This window comes from Geotrypetes seraphini, chromosome 4 (assembly GCF_902459505.1).
Source record: "Geotrypetes seraphini chromosome 4, aGeoSer1.1, whole genome shotgun sequence".
Taxonomy (NCBI): Eukaryota; Metazoa; Chordata; class Amphibia; order Gymnophiona; family Dermophiidae; genus Geotrypetes; species Geotrypetes seraphini.
In genome coordinates, this window is record NC_047087.1 from 15,928,645 (window position 1) to 15,943,460 (window position 14,816).

Genomic DNA, 14,816 nt, shown 5'->3' on the forward strand with positions numbered 1-14,816 from the left:
ACAGTACAGTTTAGGGGGATGAAGAACTTATGTTCACGACAGAAGAGTGGGACTTGGGTGTGATTGTATGTGATGATCTTAAGATGGCCAAACAGGTTGAAAAGATGATGGAGAAAGCTAGAAGGATGCTAGAGTGCATAGAAAGAGGTACGGTCAGTAGAAAAAAGGAGGTACTAACGCCCCTGTATAAGACTTTGGTAAGACCTCATTTAGAATATTGTGTACAATTCTGGAGGTCGCACCTTCAAAAAGATATAACAAGGATGTAGTTGGTCCAGAGGAAGGCTACTAAAATGGTGTGTGGTCTTCGTGATAAGGCGTATGGGGATAGACTTAAAGATCTCAATCTGTATATTTTGGAGGAAAGGCGGGAGAGGGGAGATATGATAGAGATGTTTAAATACCTACCTGGGGTAAAAGTGCATGAGTCAAGTCTCTTTCATTTGAATGGAAGCTCTGGATTGAGAGGGCATAGGATGAAGTTAAAAGGTGATAATCTCCGGAGTAATCTAAGAATATACTTTGGGTGGTAGATGCTTGGAACAGACTCCCAGAAGAGGTGGTGAAGACAGAGACTGTGTCTGAATTCAAGAGGGCCTGGGATAGGCAGGTGGGATCTCTTATAGAGAGGAAGAGATAATGGTTACTGCGGATGGGCCGATTGGATGGGCCATTTGGCCTTTATCTGCCATCATGTTTCTATAATCATAAAGCTCTATGACCTCATAATGCAGGTGTAAAGAGCCTTAGCCAATAGGGAGAGGAGGAGATAGTGAAGGCTCTGGATGAGCCATTTGGCCTTTATCTGCCATCATATTTCTATAATCATAAAGTTCTATGACCTCACAATGCAGGTTTAAAGAGCCTTAACCAATAGGAAGAAGAGATGCAAATGTTAAGAGGCTCAGCCAATTGGAAGAGGAGGAGATAGTGGATGCTCTGGATGAGCCATTTGGCCTTTATCTGCCATCATGTTTCTATCATAGTGCCCACTTGTAGAATTGCCAACAGAGGTTTTGTTTAAAGTCCTTGTTTCAACCAGGCAGTCATTCTCTTTAATCCCTTATTGTTTCTTTCTTCCTCTAAAGTAAAATCAAGTTAACATTGATGCCTCACTACTCACATCATGACTTACTCATGTAGGTTTGCAAAACGGGGCAGCTACATGTGGCAGTGCCACCACTTCCACGTGGAAGCTGCTATGTTCATGCCATTCTTTTTTTTTTTTAACACGCGTATCGGTAAAATGGCTGCTCCCTCTTCACATTCCATAAATAAGCATGCACTCCTGCAGTCGCTGCAAAAAGGATCTTCCTCAGCAGACTGACTGTACCCCGGCCAAGTCCAGTCTCTACATTCTGGGTGAAATGGGGGTGGCAGCTTCTCTGTTAGCATCTTTCCACCCACCACAGTGATAATAATAATAATAATTTTATTTCTTATATGCTGCCAAAGCCATAGTAGTTTGAGACGGTTTACAACGAAGAAGGGCTGGACAATCAGCGAAAATGGTACAATCGGAGAAAATAGGTGGCAGAGAAAATGGTACAAACAGGGAAAATAGGAACAATCAGCGAACAGTGATACAATCGGCGAAAAAAATGGTACAATCAACGAAAATAGGTACAATCAGGGCAAAAAATGGTACAGGGAAGAAGGTCAAGACAATCTGCGTAGAGGATCAATCCAAGAATGTAGGTATAACAAAGGGGTACAGTGGAAGTGGGCATGTAGGTAAAAAAAACAGGGGGAGCAAACAGCAGGTGAAGATGCGGTTTAAAGGGAAGAAGTTTAATGGGAAACGGGACATGGTGAGATAGAAGGGGCCAGGGTAGAGTAAAGGGGTCTTAGGGCGTGAATCAGGTGAAAGGATTAGTTTTTAGTAGTTTCCCCACCAAATCAATACTGTACATGGGCCGTACAAAATTATAAAAATAGTATTTATTATTTACAAAGCCTATCAGGCTACACACTTATGTAACTGCCCAGGGAACAGTAGAGAAATGGAGATGAAAGAATGGAAAAAAAACCAGTCCTATGATTAAATATAATTTCAAAGGGTTAATTAGAAGGATTTATAAGTGTACAAATCATGGGGGCTCATAGACATGTTGGAAAAATCAGAAGAGACTTTTCAACCTATGAACACAAGTGTTTTGTCCGAATCACTCAGCAACTATTTCTCTGGCATTTGAAGTTTTGCCCATCTCCTTTGGGTTCCTTGAAACAGACCCTCGAAACATGGCCCATGTCGGGACCTGCTAACACACCTTAAAGCTAAGTGGAGTGGTTTTTCCTCTTATTGCCATTGAGAACAAATCTAGCATTCAAAGAGCACGTTGCCTTATTTACTATTATTTTGCATTAAAGTCATACACAATGATGGGACGTTGGGTTTGGCTGTAGGAGCCAAGGCTCTTGGTCGGATTACACAATTCTGAGTGTAGGTGAAAATTGTATTACCTCACTTCTTAATACCTATATTTAAGATCCATTTTTGACTTTCATATATTGAGAAGTCTTGGTTCCTGTTACACTTTTGCAGAGATTTAGAGCAAATTTTTATTTATTTATATATACGAGTATACCCCAACAACCTTAAAGTTTAGAGTGGTTTACTGATAGAAACTGGACACAACTGGGATAAACAATACTAATAGATGATCTAATACTCTTCACATTGTGGATATCCAAAAGTTTGGAAGGAAAGAGGAGGTTCTGCTGTTGGAAGATTTCAACCTGCCGAATGGGGACTGGAATGTTCCATCTGCAGAATCGGAAAGAAGTAGGGAGATTGTGGATGCCTTTCAAGAGGCTCTGCTCAGACAAATGGTGACAGAACCCATAAGGGAAAAAGCGATATTGGATCTGGTCCTCACAAATGGAGAGAGTATCTCTAATGTTCAAGTGGGAGCTCACCTGGGAAGTAGCGATCATCAAACGGTTTGGTTTGATATAACGGCTAAAGTGGAGAGCGGCCGCACGATACTTAAAGTCCTAGATTTCAAACGTACGGACTTTAATGCAATGGGAAAGTACCTGAAGAAAGAGCTGTTAGGATGGGAGGACATAAGAGAAGTGGAAAGACAGTGGTCTAAGCTGAAAGGAGCGATAAAAATGGCTACGGACCTTTATGTGAAGAAAATCAATAAAAACAAGAGAAAAAGAAGCCGATATGGTTCTCCAAACTAGTGGTGGAGAAAATAAAGGCGAAGAGTTGGCTTTCGTGAAATATAAAAAAAACCCAAGAAGAGGAGTGCAGAAAGGATTTCAGAGTGAAACTGAAAGAAGCCAAGAGAGATATACGTCTGGCGAAAGTACAGGCGGAAGAACAAATGGCTAAAAATGTAAAAAAGGGAGACACAATTTTTTTTCATATATATTAGTGAAAGGAGGAAAATGAAAAATGGAATTGCTAAACTAAAAGATGCTGGGAACTGATATGTGGAGAGTGATGAGGAAAAAGCAAACATGTTAAACAAATACTTCTGTTCTGTGTTCACAGAAGAAAATCCTGGAGAAGGACCGAGATTGTCTGGCAAAGTAACACGAGAAAATGGAGTTCAAGGAGGAGAGTGTTTATGTTTTTTAAAATTTATTTAAAATTTGAATCAATTATCATTTCTATCCTAACCTATTGTTTTATCCTTTAATGTTTCTCCTTTCCTATATCAATTGTAGTTCTCTCTCACTATCCTATTGTTTCATTTCGTATGTTTTTGATCAAAGCAGTCTGTATGTTAGGACGTTAGTCTGTATCCCCCATTTCGTGTTTTATTGTTATTTTATAACTTGTTTTAATGTAATTTTACACTGTCAACCGCTTAGAAACTCGAATAAGCGGTCTAAAAATTTTTTTTAATAAACTTGAAACTATGAGCAACTTGAAAAACTGAAGGTGGACAAAGCGATGGGACCAGACGGGATCCATCCCAGGATACTAAGGGAGCTCAGAGAGGTTCTGGCGAGTCCTGTTAAAGACTTGTTCAACAAATCTCTGGAGACGGGAGTGGTTCCTGGGGATTGGAGGAGAGCGGATGTGGTCCCTGTTCATAAAACTGGTCACAGGGATGAAGCAGGAAACTACAGGCCGGTGAGCCTCACTTCAGTTGTTGGAAAAATAATGGAAGTGTTGCTGAAAGAAAGGATAGTGTACATGCTTGAATCTAATGGGTTACAGGATCCAAGGCAACATGGCTTTACAAAAGGTAAATCGTGCCAATGAACCTGATTGAATTTTTTGATTGGGTGACCAGAGAGCTGGATCGAGGACATATGCTAGATGTAATTTACTTAGATTTCAGCAAAGCCTTTGATACGGTTCCTCATAGGAGGCTGTTGAACAAACTTGAAGGGCTGAAGTTAGGACCCAAAGTGGTGAACTGGGTTAGAAACTGGCTGTTGGACAGACGCCAGAGGGTGGTGGTTAATGGAAGTCGCTCAGAGGAAGAAAAGGTGAGTAGTGGAGTCCCTCAGGGTTCGGTGCTGGGGCCAATTCTGTTCAATCCTGTTTGTGAGTGACATTGCTGAACGGTTAGAAGGAAAAGTGTGCCTTTTTGCAGATGATACCAAGATTTGTAACAGAATAGACACCAAAGAGGGAGTGGAAAATATGAAAAAGGATCTGCAAAAGTTAGAGGAATGGTCTAATGCCTGGCAACTAAAATTCAATACAAAGAAATGCAGAGTAATGCATTTTGGGATTAATAATCGGAAGGAACCGTATATGCTGGGAGGAGAGAAGCAGATATGCACGGGCGGGGAGAGGGACCTTGGGGTGATAGTGTCCGAAGATCTAAAGGCGAAAAAAACAGCGTGACAAGGTAGTGGCTGCTGCCAGAAGGATGCTGGGCTGTATAAAGAGAGGCGTAGCCAGTAGAAGGAAGAAGGTGTTGATGCCCCTGTACAGGTCATTGGTAAGGCCCCACTTGGAGTATTGTGTTCAGTTTTGGAGAACGTATCTGGCGAAGGACATAAGAAGACTTGAGGCGGTCCAGAGGAGGGCAACAAAAATGATAGGAGGCTTGCACCAGAAGACGTATGAGGAGAGACTGGAAGCCCTGAATATGTATACCCTAGAGGAAAGGAGGGACAGGGGAGATATGATTCAGACGTTCAAATACTTGAAGGATATTAACGTAGAATAAAATATTTTCCAGAGAAAGGAAAATGGTAAAACCAGAGGACATAATTTGAGGTTGAGGGGTGGTAGATTCAAGAGCAATGTTAGGAAATTCTACTTTACGGAGAGGGTGGTGGATGCCTGGAATGCGCTCCCAAGAGAGGTGGTGGAGAGGAAAACGGTGACTGAGTTCAAAGAAGCGTGGAATGAACACAGAGGATCTAGAATCAGAAAATAATATTAAATATTGTACTAAGGCCAGTACTGGGCAGACTTGCACAATCTGTGTCTGTATATGGCTGTTTGGGGAAGGATGGGCTGGAGAGGGCTTCAATGGCTGGGAGGGTTTAGATGGGATGGAGTAGGTTTTAATGGAGATTTTGGCAGTTGGAGCCCAAGCACAGTACCGGATAGAGCTTCGGATTCTTGCCCAGAAATAGCTAAGAAGAAAAAATTAAAAAAATTTAAATTGAATCAGGTTGGGCAGACTGGATGGACCATTCGGGTCTTTATCTGCCGTCATCTACTATGTTACTCACTATAAATCAGTGGCTTACCAAGGGGTGTGGCAGGAGGGGGAGGAAGAGATGCCAGGGCATGGGTAGGGGAAGGGAAGGAGACAGAGATGCCAGATCAATGAGGAGGGAGGGAGGGAAAAGAAAAAGAGGAGATACTAGAGCATGGAGGGGGAGGGAGTGATGGAAGGGAAAGAGAGGAGAAAGATGCCAGGGCATGGGGGGGAAGGGAAGGAGACAGAGATGTCAGACCAGGGAGGAGGGAGGGAGGGAAAGGAAAAAGAAGAGATACCAGAGCATGGAGGGGGAGGGGGAGATGGAAGGGAAAGAGAGGAGAGAGATGCCACGGCATGATTGGAAGGAAGGGAAGGAGACTCAGATGCAGTGGTGTACCAAAGGGTGTGTTTTGATGTCTCCTCTGAGGACTGGTGCCGCCATCAACAACTTCTTCCCAGCAGCAACAGCAGCGTTCACAATTCACTGCTCTTGTCGGTGTCGGGCCTTTATTCCTGCCGGGTCCCACCTACATGCTGCTAGCATGAAGGCAGGACCCGGCAGAGAGGAAGGCCTGATGCCGGCAAGATCAGCAAATTGTGAACGTTGTGCTGCTAACAGGAGAGAGGGAGAGTAATGCTGCACCTGATTGGGGAGAAGGAGAGAGGGAGGAAGAAGGAGGACCAGAGAAGGGAGAGGAGGCAAAAGAGAGATGCCAGACCATGGGAAGGAAAGGAGGGAGGGAAAGGAAGGAAGTAAAGGAGATGCCAAGTCATGGAGGGGGAGAAAGAGAAGCCAGGGCATGGGGAAGGGAAGGGAAAGAAACAGATGCCAGACCATCGGGACAGAAGGAAGGGAGGGAAAAGAAGGAAAAGAGATGCCAGGGAGAGGGAGAGATGGAAGGAGAAGAGAGGAGAGAGATTCCAGAGCATGGAGAAGGGAAGCAGATGCTAGACAATGGGGTGAGTTACAGTTGGAAGAAGGAAAGGAGAAGAGAGAGATGCCAGAGTATGGAGGAGGCAGTGGAGACAGAAAGAGAAAAATGGAAGGGACAGAAAAAGAGGGTGGACGCTGGATGGAATGGAGAGTGAAGAGAAGATGAAGAAAGCAGAACTCCAAGATGACAAAAAGTAGAAAAAATATTTTTTGTTGCTTTTAGAATAAAGTAGTATTGTAGCTGTATTGATAAACATTTATAAATAGAAAATGGAAATAAGGTGATCTTTTTATTGGACTAATTTTTAATACATTTTTTATTAACTTTTGGAGACCAAAATCTCATTTCTCAGGCAGTGGAGTACCAAGGAGGGGAGGAGAGCATGGGAGGGGGGGGGGTAAAAAATAATCAGCCCCGGGTGTCACATACCCTAGGTATGCCACAGCTATAAATATATTCAAAAGATCAGTTAACAATGGATTGCTGTGGGGTTCTAGTATGTCCTATATATTTTTATTATGAGTATGTAAATCGCCTTAGGCTTGTTGATAAAGGGGATTCATAAATCTGATTAAATTAATCTCATGTGATGGTTGAGTTGCCTCTGAAAGAGCATCTAATGCCAGAGAAGTATGTTTGATCACTGGCCATATAATTCAGGGTACAATGGACTCAAGAGATTCAAGAGATTTCCAGGTAAAAGCAGGCTTGTGATTCTGCTGTGAAATATTCTTTGTGTCGTGGGTGGGGGCAGAGAGAGGTGTCATAAGAGAGTCACCTGTACTACCCTGCTGGTATCCAGAATGCCTGGAACAGGTGTTTCCAATCTCAGCCCGTTCTAGTCCCAGATTTAGGACACCACAAGCAGAAGCAATAGGAAGAAACAGTATTTGCTTTCTTTCTTTAAATTAACCAATATAATTACCCCTCCTAGACCACACATTTCTGTGGTATTTCACCAAAACATGGCCATCTAAGTGGTTTGGGGCTTGGATGAGCCAAGTTTCACTACGGCCAAGTCAGTCTGTGGCTTGATTAAGCCAAACAATCTTATTTTGTCTGAGCTCAGAGCTTCCAAAGGAGGGTTTTCTTCTCTCTGCTAGAAATCTTTGTAATATGTGAGAGGTAATTTAGGAGAGACACATCTGACTTACATGAGATTACAATATACAGCTTTTGAGGAAGGGGTTAAATCTTTTCATCTCCGAGTATAATAAGATCCTGTTTGTAGAAATATGTCCATTTTACATCAAGATAATATGATACCAGTGCTAGCTTGATTTACACTGAGTTTCAGACACCGTAGCCCTTATTCAGAGCGATTTAAGCAGGCCAGAGAGGCTGGGTGCTGGGGAGTAGTCTGTATTTATGCAGGTGCCAGCGATATTCAGAACTCCTGCCACCAACAACCCCCCCCCCCCCTACTGGATCACTAGTTATTTAGGTAGGCCCAGAGGGCCTACCTAGGCATAGGAGGGAACAGGGGGGAGGGGAGAGGGGAGGGCATCCTAGGGAGGAACAGGAGAGGGATTGGGAGCTCCAGAGCGGAAGTGGTTATGTAAAAAAGAAAAAAACATTGTCATGCAGGCCCTGATGTTCAGCCATGTAGTATAGTGAGCTGCTGTGAGAGTTTGTGGCAGCCATTTTGAAGGCTGCCACAAAAGGGCAGGAGCAAGGGGGCTCCCTATTTGACCAGCAGGTATTTAGGTGGGCTCAGGGATGCCTACCTAGACAAGGGAGGTGGATGGGTGGGTGGGGGCAGCCTGACGGGGGGGGGGGGAGGGGGAGCAGAGGGCAAGGGTATCCTGGGGGCAGGATAGTGATCAGGGTTTCCAGAGGGGATTTTAATGTTTCAAGTTTATTAAAATTTTTGATTAAACGCAAATCATAGTTTCTAAGCGTTTTATAAATTATATTTTTATGAAAGGGAGACAAAATAAACAAATATCCACTTAACAACACTTGACCAATAGAAACATTAGGAAAGTTGGAAGAGTTACAATTTAAAAGTAGAGAATACATCAAAGGTAAACCACAATAGGGAGGGGAGACCATCAGGATTATCGAGCAGCTCTGGTTAAGATAGTACACATCTCCCTCGGTATTTGCGGGGGATAGGGACAGAGCCGGACCGCGAATTGAGAAAAACCACAATATTTTCTTGTCCAGCTCTGACCCACCCCCGCCTCCCTCCCGCCTTCCCCCCGGCATCCCAGCCTTACCTGGTGGTCTAGCTTTCGGGGCAGGAGCGATCTTCCTACACTCCTGCCCTGTGTAGATCGCCAATAGGAAATGACTGCTAGAAGACCTTGAGCATGCGCAGATGCTCAAGGCACAGTCCGGCAAGCAGCACGATCTTTGGGCACCGGCACTGGCACCTCCTGTGGGTTGGTGCTGCGTGCCGGTACCAGATTGGGGGTAAGCCTTCAGTTTGAGCGGGCGGGGGATGCCAGTTTGCGCAGGGGAGCGGGTGTTCGCGAGGGGGGGTGATGCCAGATCGCGGTGGGTGGCGTTTGCGGGCGGGGTTGGCGATGCCGGTTCACAAAGGGGGGGATGTGGAAGCGCACCAGTGGCCTTGGGGGTAGGTGGGGTGAAGCAGCGCCAGTAGCCGGGGGGGGGGGGAGGAGAGGTGGTAATAATTGTTGGGCATGCCACAACTCACACTAAATGACATCTTTTTAGAAGCCACATAAAGTAACTTAATGGAATCGGACTCGCCAACATTTTCAAAATTTATACGGCTTACAATGAAGTCCGTGTACAATTCATATGGTTCTTTGATGTATTCTTGTAGATGTGGTCATCAGAGGAGGTAAAATTACTTACCTCTTTCTCCTAGCAGTGCCTGTTTGATGCATCCAAGTACTCTACCATCAATCCAACTGCCTTGTCACACTGACTGGTACATTGAGTTCCATAGACTTGGGGATCCTCCAGTCTCCTGTCTGTTTTCTGTTATTTGGGGACTAATTGGAAGGAACCGTATATGCTTGGAGGTGAGAGGCTGATATGAACGGACGGGGAGAGGGACCTTGGGGTGATAGTGTCCGAAGATCTAAAGGTGAAAAAACAGTGTGACAAGGTGGTGGCTGCTGCCAGAAGGATGCTAGGTTGTATAAAGAGAGGCGTAGCCAGTAGAAGGAAGTAAGCGAGTTTCCCTTACTTCCTATGGGGAAACTCACTTTGATATACAAGTAATTTGGTTTACGAGCATGCTTCTGGAACTAATTATGCTCGTAAACCAAGGTTCCACTGTATTAGCTTCCAACGTATCGAACACCCTATTCCTGCACCCTGCAAGTTGTCCTCGAAAACATCTGCCCTGCCCATTCTCCGCCCATGTGAATGCCCTCCTTGCAAATATGTACAATGACATTTGAGTGTCGATTCATAGAATCCCACTTGCCATATTCTAGGTGAGCGTACACTTACACACCTCATTGTCAGCATTTTGTACTTTTAATGGCTGTCTTTATGAAGAGACTCACCCAAGGCGGTGTACAGCAAGTGCAATTCAACCTAAAGCTTGCAATTTTGTTAACGGCATAACAAGAGTAGAAAGACCAAATATAAACATAAATACAATCCATGGGGTAAACTTGAAAATGGCAAATTGAAACCTAGTAATAAGAGTAATATTAAACAGTATCAGAACAGCACTACAGAAATACAAATGTCAGTACAAAACAAATACACTTTCCCCTCCCGATTCACAATTTTAGGAGTCGCGATTTTGATTATTCGTGATTTCCTAAAACCGGAATCACCTCCACCTCCCTCCCACCTCCTGGACCTCCCCCGACCACCTCTCGAGACTATGACACCTCTCGAGACTATGACAGGAACTCACGGCAGCCATTTTGGATGAGTGATCTGCACGAGGCAGGAGCGTAGGAAGATCGCTCCTGCCCCGAAAGACCTCTAGACCAGTGGTTCCCAACCCTGTCCTGGAGGACCACCAGGCCAGTCGGGTTTTCAGGCTAGCCCTAATGAATATTCATGAGAGAGATCTGCATATAATGGAGGTTCCAGGCATGCAAATCTGCTCCATGCATATTCATTAGGGCTATCCTGAAAACCCAACTGGCCTGGTGGTCCTCCAGGACAGGGTTGGAAACCTCTTCTCTAGACCATCAGGTAAGGTCTGGGATGCCAGGGGGAAGGCGGGAGGGAGGCGGGGATGGGTCAGAGCCAGCCCAAAAGTTATTCACGAATTTTCAATATTCGCGGGCTGGCTCTGCCCCTAACCCCCACAAATATTGAGGGAGGAGTGTAATACCATAATAGACAGTATAGAAAAACATACAAATAAGGAAGATATAACACTAATGAAATATCTAATAACCATGCATTAGACCATTCAAATATCATAGATATGACACTAATGCTTCTGTACAATACAGCTTGCCATGTAACTGAGGAGCCAAGTGCAAATATTTGATAGGAACAACATGAGTGGTACAGTCCGTTGGGATAAATAGATGGACGGCTAAAATCAAAAGTTCAATGTCCAATTAAACAAAGAATGAGGAACTGGTCTAAGTACAGGATGTGGAACAAGCTAATCCAGGCGTGGAGTAATTGTATAATCAGTTACTACTGATTATTGTTACTACTCTGTGTTCAGCTGCTTAAGGATGAGAACCAGGGCAGAATTAACCAATAGGCCAAGTAGGCACATGCCTAGGGCCCGAAATGGTCAGTGGGCCCGATGAAGGAGGGCATCAACATTGTTTTTTCCAAACGGTGATGGAGCCCTGCGGCATTGATTGGCAACGCGGGCCCCACCCCGATTGGCAATGCAACCCCCCCCACCTCGATAGAAAGTAAGACAAGCAAGCAACGTGGGTAAGAAAGGCAACGGGAACTGTAATTGTGCAAGCGGTGCTGCTTTGCCCAAAGCTTCCCTCTGATGCAGCTTCCTGTTTCCGCCTGGGCGCATGGTGGGGTGGGGCGGGACGGGGCAGGGGGCCCAGTGTACTTGTGTGCCTAGGGGCCCTCGACGAATTAATCCTGCCCTGATGAGGACTTCAGTTTCAGGATATGCCACAGGCCCAAAAGAGTCTAAAAACTGCCTTTAGGTTCTGGCCATCTTTCAGTTCCTCCAAGAAGATCGCCTTTACACTAAAGGCGAAATGCATGAAACCAAACTCAATCTTTAATATCGTGGTTCCCCCAAAATAAGCCCTAGTTGAAGTGCTGGATTCGCAGTAGCAGCGCTTCCCTGCTTCCCCCCTCCCCCGCCCCGCTGACCCTTCCATCTCTCCCTCCCATCCGAAACCCGCCAACCGTGAGACCGAAATACCTTGTTTCACACTACAGCATCGAAAGCAATCTAGACGGGCTGCATCGCGGCCTTCTCCCGTCGGGGCGTTCCGAGTGCCCCATTGCTGGTGAGATTATCAGTGACGTGGAAAAGGAATTTTGGTTTTGCGGTCGGGGGGAGGGTCGGATGGGAGGGAGAGATGGAAGGGTCAGTGGGGGTTGCGCTTTGGTAGTGGGGGGGATGGGAGGAAGAGTGGGATAGAAAGATACTACATGGGGGGGGGATGAAAGGAAGGGAGGGAAAGGTGAAAGGCACAAAGCTTGCCTGGTGAAGGAGTAATGGGCACACATCAGAACAATTTGCCTCATGAACAGAGACAGGCAGAAAGGGGGGTAGCAGGAGGTAATAAAGGAAACGCAATGAGGAGCTGTGGAGTGAACACATGACAGAATAGAACAGTGTTTTTCAACCTCTTTACACCTATGGACCGGCAGAAATAAAAGAATTATTCTGTGGCCAGCATCGGTCCGTGGACCGGCAGTTGAAGAACACTGGGCTAAGTCGTGGGCCAGACCCTGCCCATTTCTACCCAATCTCCACCCCAGACCCCGCCCCCATAATAGTACTAATTGCACCTTGCACGTCCCGTACCTGATCTGGAAGCCTTCCCTCTGACGTTGCAACGTCAGAGAGAAGGCTTCCGGTTCAGGCACAGGACGCGAGTAGGAGCCACTGCCCGTGGCTTTGTGCACTGAATCAGTGAGGAAGAGAGAGCTGGCTCGAAGATAATGCCACATCGATCGCACCGTGGACCGGAGGTTAAAGAACACTATTTTGGGCCTAATGCATGTGCTGGTCCTGTGGACCGGCAGGAAATTTCTGTGGACCGGTAGTTGAAGAACACTGGTATAGAACACTTGAGTATCCCAAAAATAAGACCCAAATTAATATGACAGTGTCTTATTTTGGGGGAAACACGGTATTAGTTCATCCAACATGCCTCTGACCACAAAGAGGAGTGAAAAAATCCCACCCCCAGCGAGAAACCCCCCCTCACTTGGAGGCTAGTGGCTAGCTATCAGTGGCTTGTGATGAGGGCATTCAGGGGATTCAGTGAATCCCCAGCTCTACAGCCCTGCTTTTTTATTTTTTATTTTTGTTTACTTTTTGCATGACACTGTTTGATTTGTTGAGAAGGCAGCCAGCTTAACCAATCAAACTGCATCAAACAAAAAGTAACCCCCTTTCCCCCCAAAAAAGAAGGCCTCTTGGACTGGGGATTGTCTGACAGTACAGATCTGAATCTGATTGGCTGACCAGCATCTGCCTGTTACCTGCTCGCCCAGTCAAATTCAGAGCAATGTCCTCAGGGCCTTTTGGGGGTGGAGTGAAGTCCCTCAAGGCCCTGACCGCACACCACTTCTAGCCATTATATCACCCAGCATAGCCAGCTAGGGATGGATATTCAGTGCCTAAAATACCTTTAGCTGCTAAGCGCAGAGGGTTAGAATCTATAAATGGCACCTATATGAGGTACAGCTAAGCACCCTAATCATGGATGCGTAGCGATGCCTAACTAAAACCGCGTGCAACTCAAATTGGTTAAATTAGCATAGATGGTGTGGTAATTGAGCACACTTTTGACAATGATTGCAAAATTAATTTTAAACAATTAAGGGTTGCTTGTGGAATTCCACGTGGCGCCCTCCCATGCCTACCTGAAAAATAGGTGTGGTTAGGGATGGAGAATAGTCATGGTACGCCAATGGAAACCTCGCCTAATGTACCCCTATGATGCCTGGAAAAGCCTAAGTCTGCTTAGGCACTGCTAAGTGTGAATCTACACATGACGCCTAGAGGTTGATTGACAACCGCATGGAATGGCCCCATTTTTAGAATCTGGCCCTAACCGGCTAGTACTGAAAATACTTCGATGCTCCCTCATTCCGCTTACTGGTCCAATCCTCAATCCTGAGCTTACTCGACTACTGCAACATTATCTACCTGGGTTCCTTCAAAAAAACTATTCAAAGACTACGTATCATCCAAAATTCAGCAATTCGACTGATCTTTGGGCTGAAAAAATGGGAACACAATACTCCCTACTACCAAAAACTCCACTGGCTGCCCCTGGAGGCGAGAGTGCTGTTCAAGTTTGCCTGCCTCTGCTACAAATTCATCCATGGTTTGGCCCCCTTATACATGGTCCCCCACTTTACCATGGATCGTCCATCCAGACCCACTCGCAAAGCTCATCTCTTCAGCCATCCAACTCTAAAAGCCTGCCGTTACAAAAGACATCTGAACAGAACTCTAGCCTTCCAAGCAGGTCATCTAAATCAGTGGTTCCCAACCCTGTCCTGGAGGACCACCAGGCCAGTCGGGTTTTCAGGATAGCCCTCATGAATATGCATGAGAGAGATCTGCATATAATGGAGGTGCCAGGCATGCAAATCTGCTCCATGCATATTCATTAGTGCAATCCTGAAGACCCAACTGGCCTGGTGGTCCTCCAGGACAGGGTTGGGAACTACTGATCTAAATGACTGGCCGTGCAATATTTTCTCGCGCTCCTCATCCTACCTAAACTGCAGAAAATTATTAAAAACTAATCTATTGAACCGATTTGTAGCCCAAGACCCCTACCCTACCCTTGCCCCCTAGATCTCCTTTCTCCTCCCTCCCGCTCACCTTACTCTTGACCCCTTATATTGTACCAGCTCCCCTGCTTACATCTATTAATTGTATCTATTTTGTGGATTGTTCCCATTCACCGATTGTATTTGCTGATTGTACCCCTTCTCTGATTGTCCAGCCCTTCTTTATTGTAAACTGCCTCAAACTTCTACGGCTTTGGCGGTATAAAAGAAATAAATTATTATTATTATAACCAGTTAAGTTGCCGCAGCTAAAAATAAAACTGGATATTCAATGCGGGTAACCGAAAATGGCCCAGCATTGACTATCCCCCCCCTTTTTTTT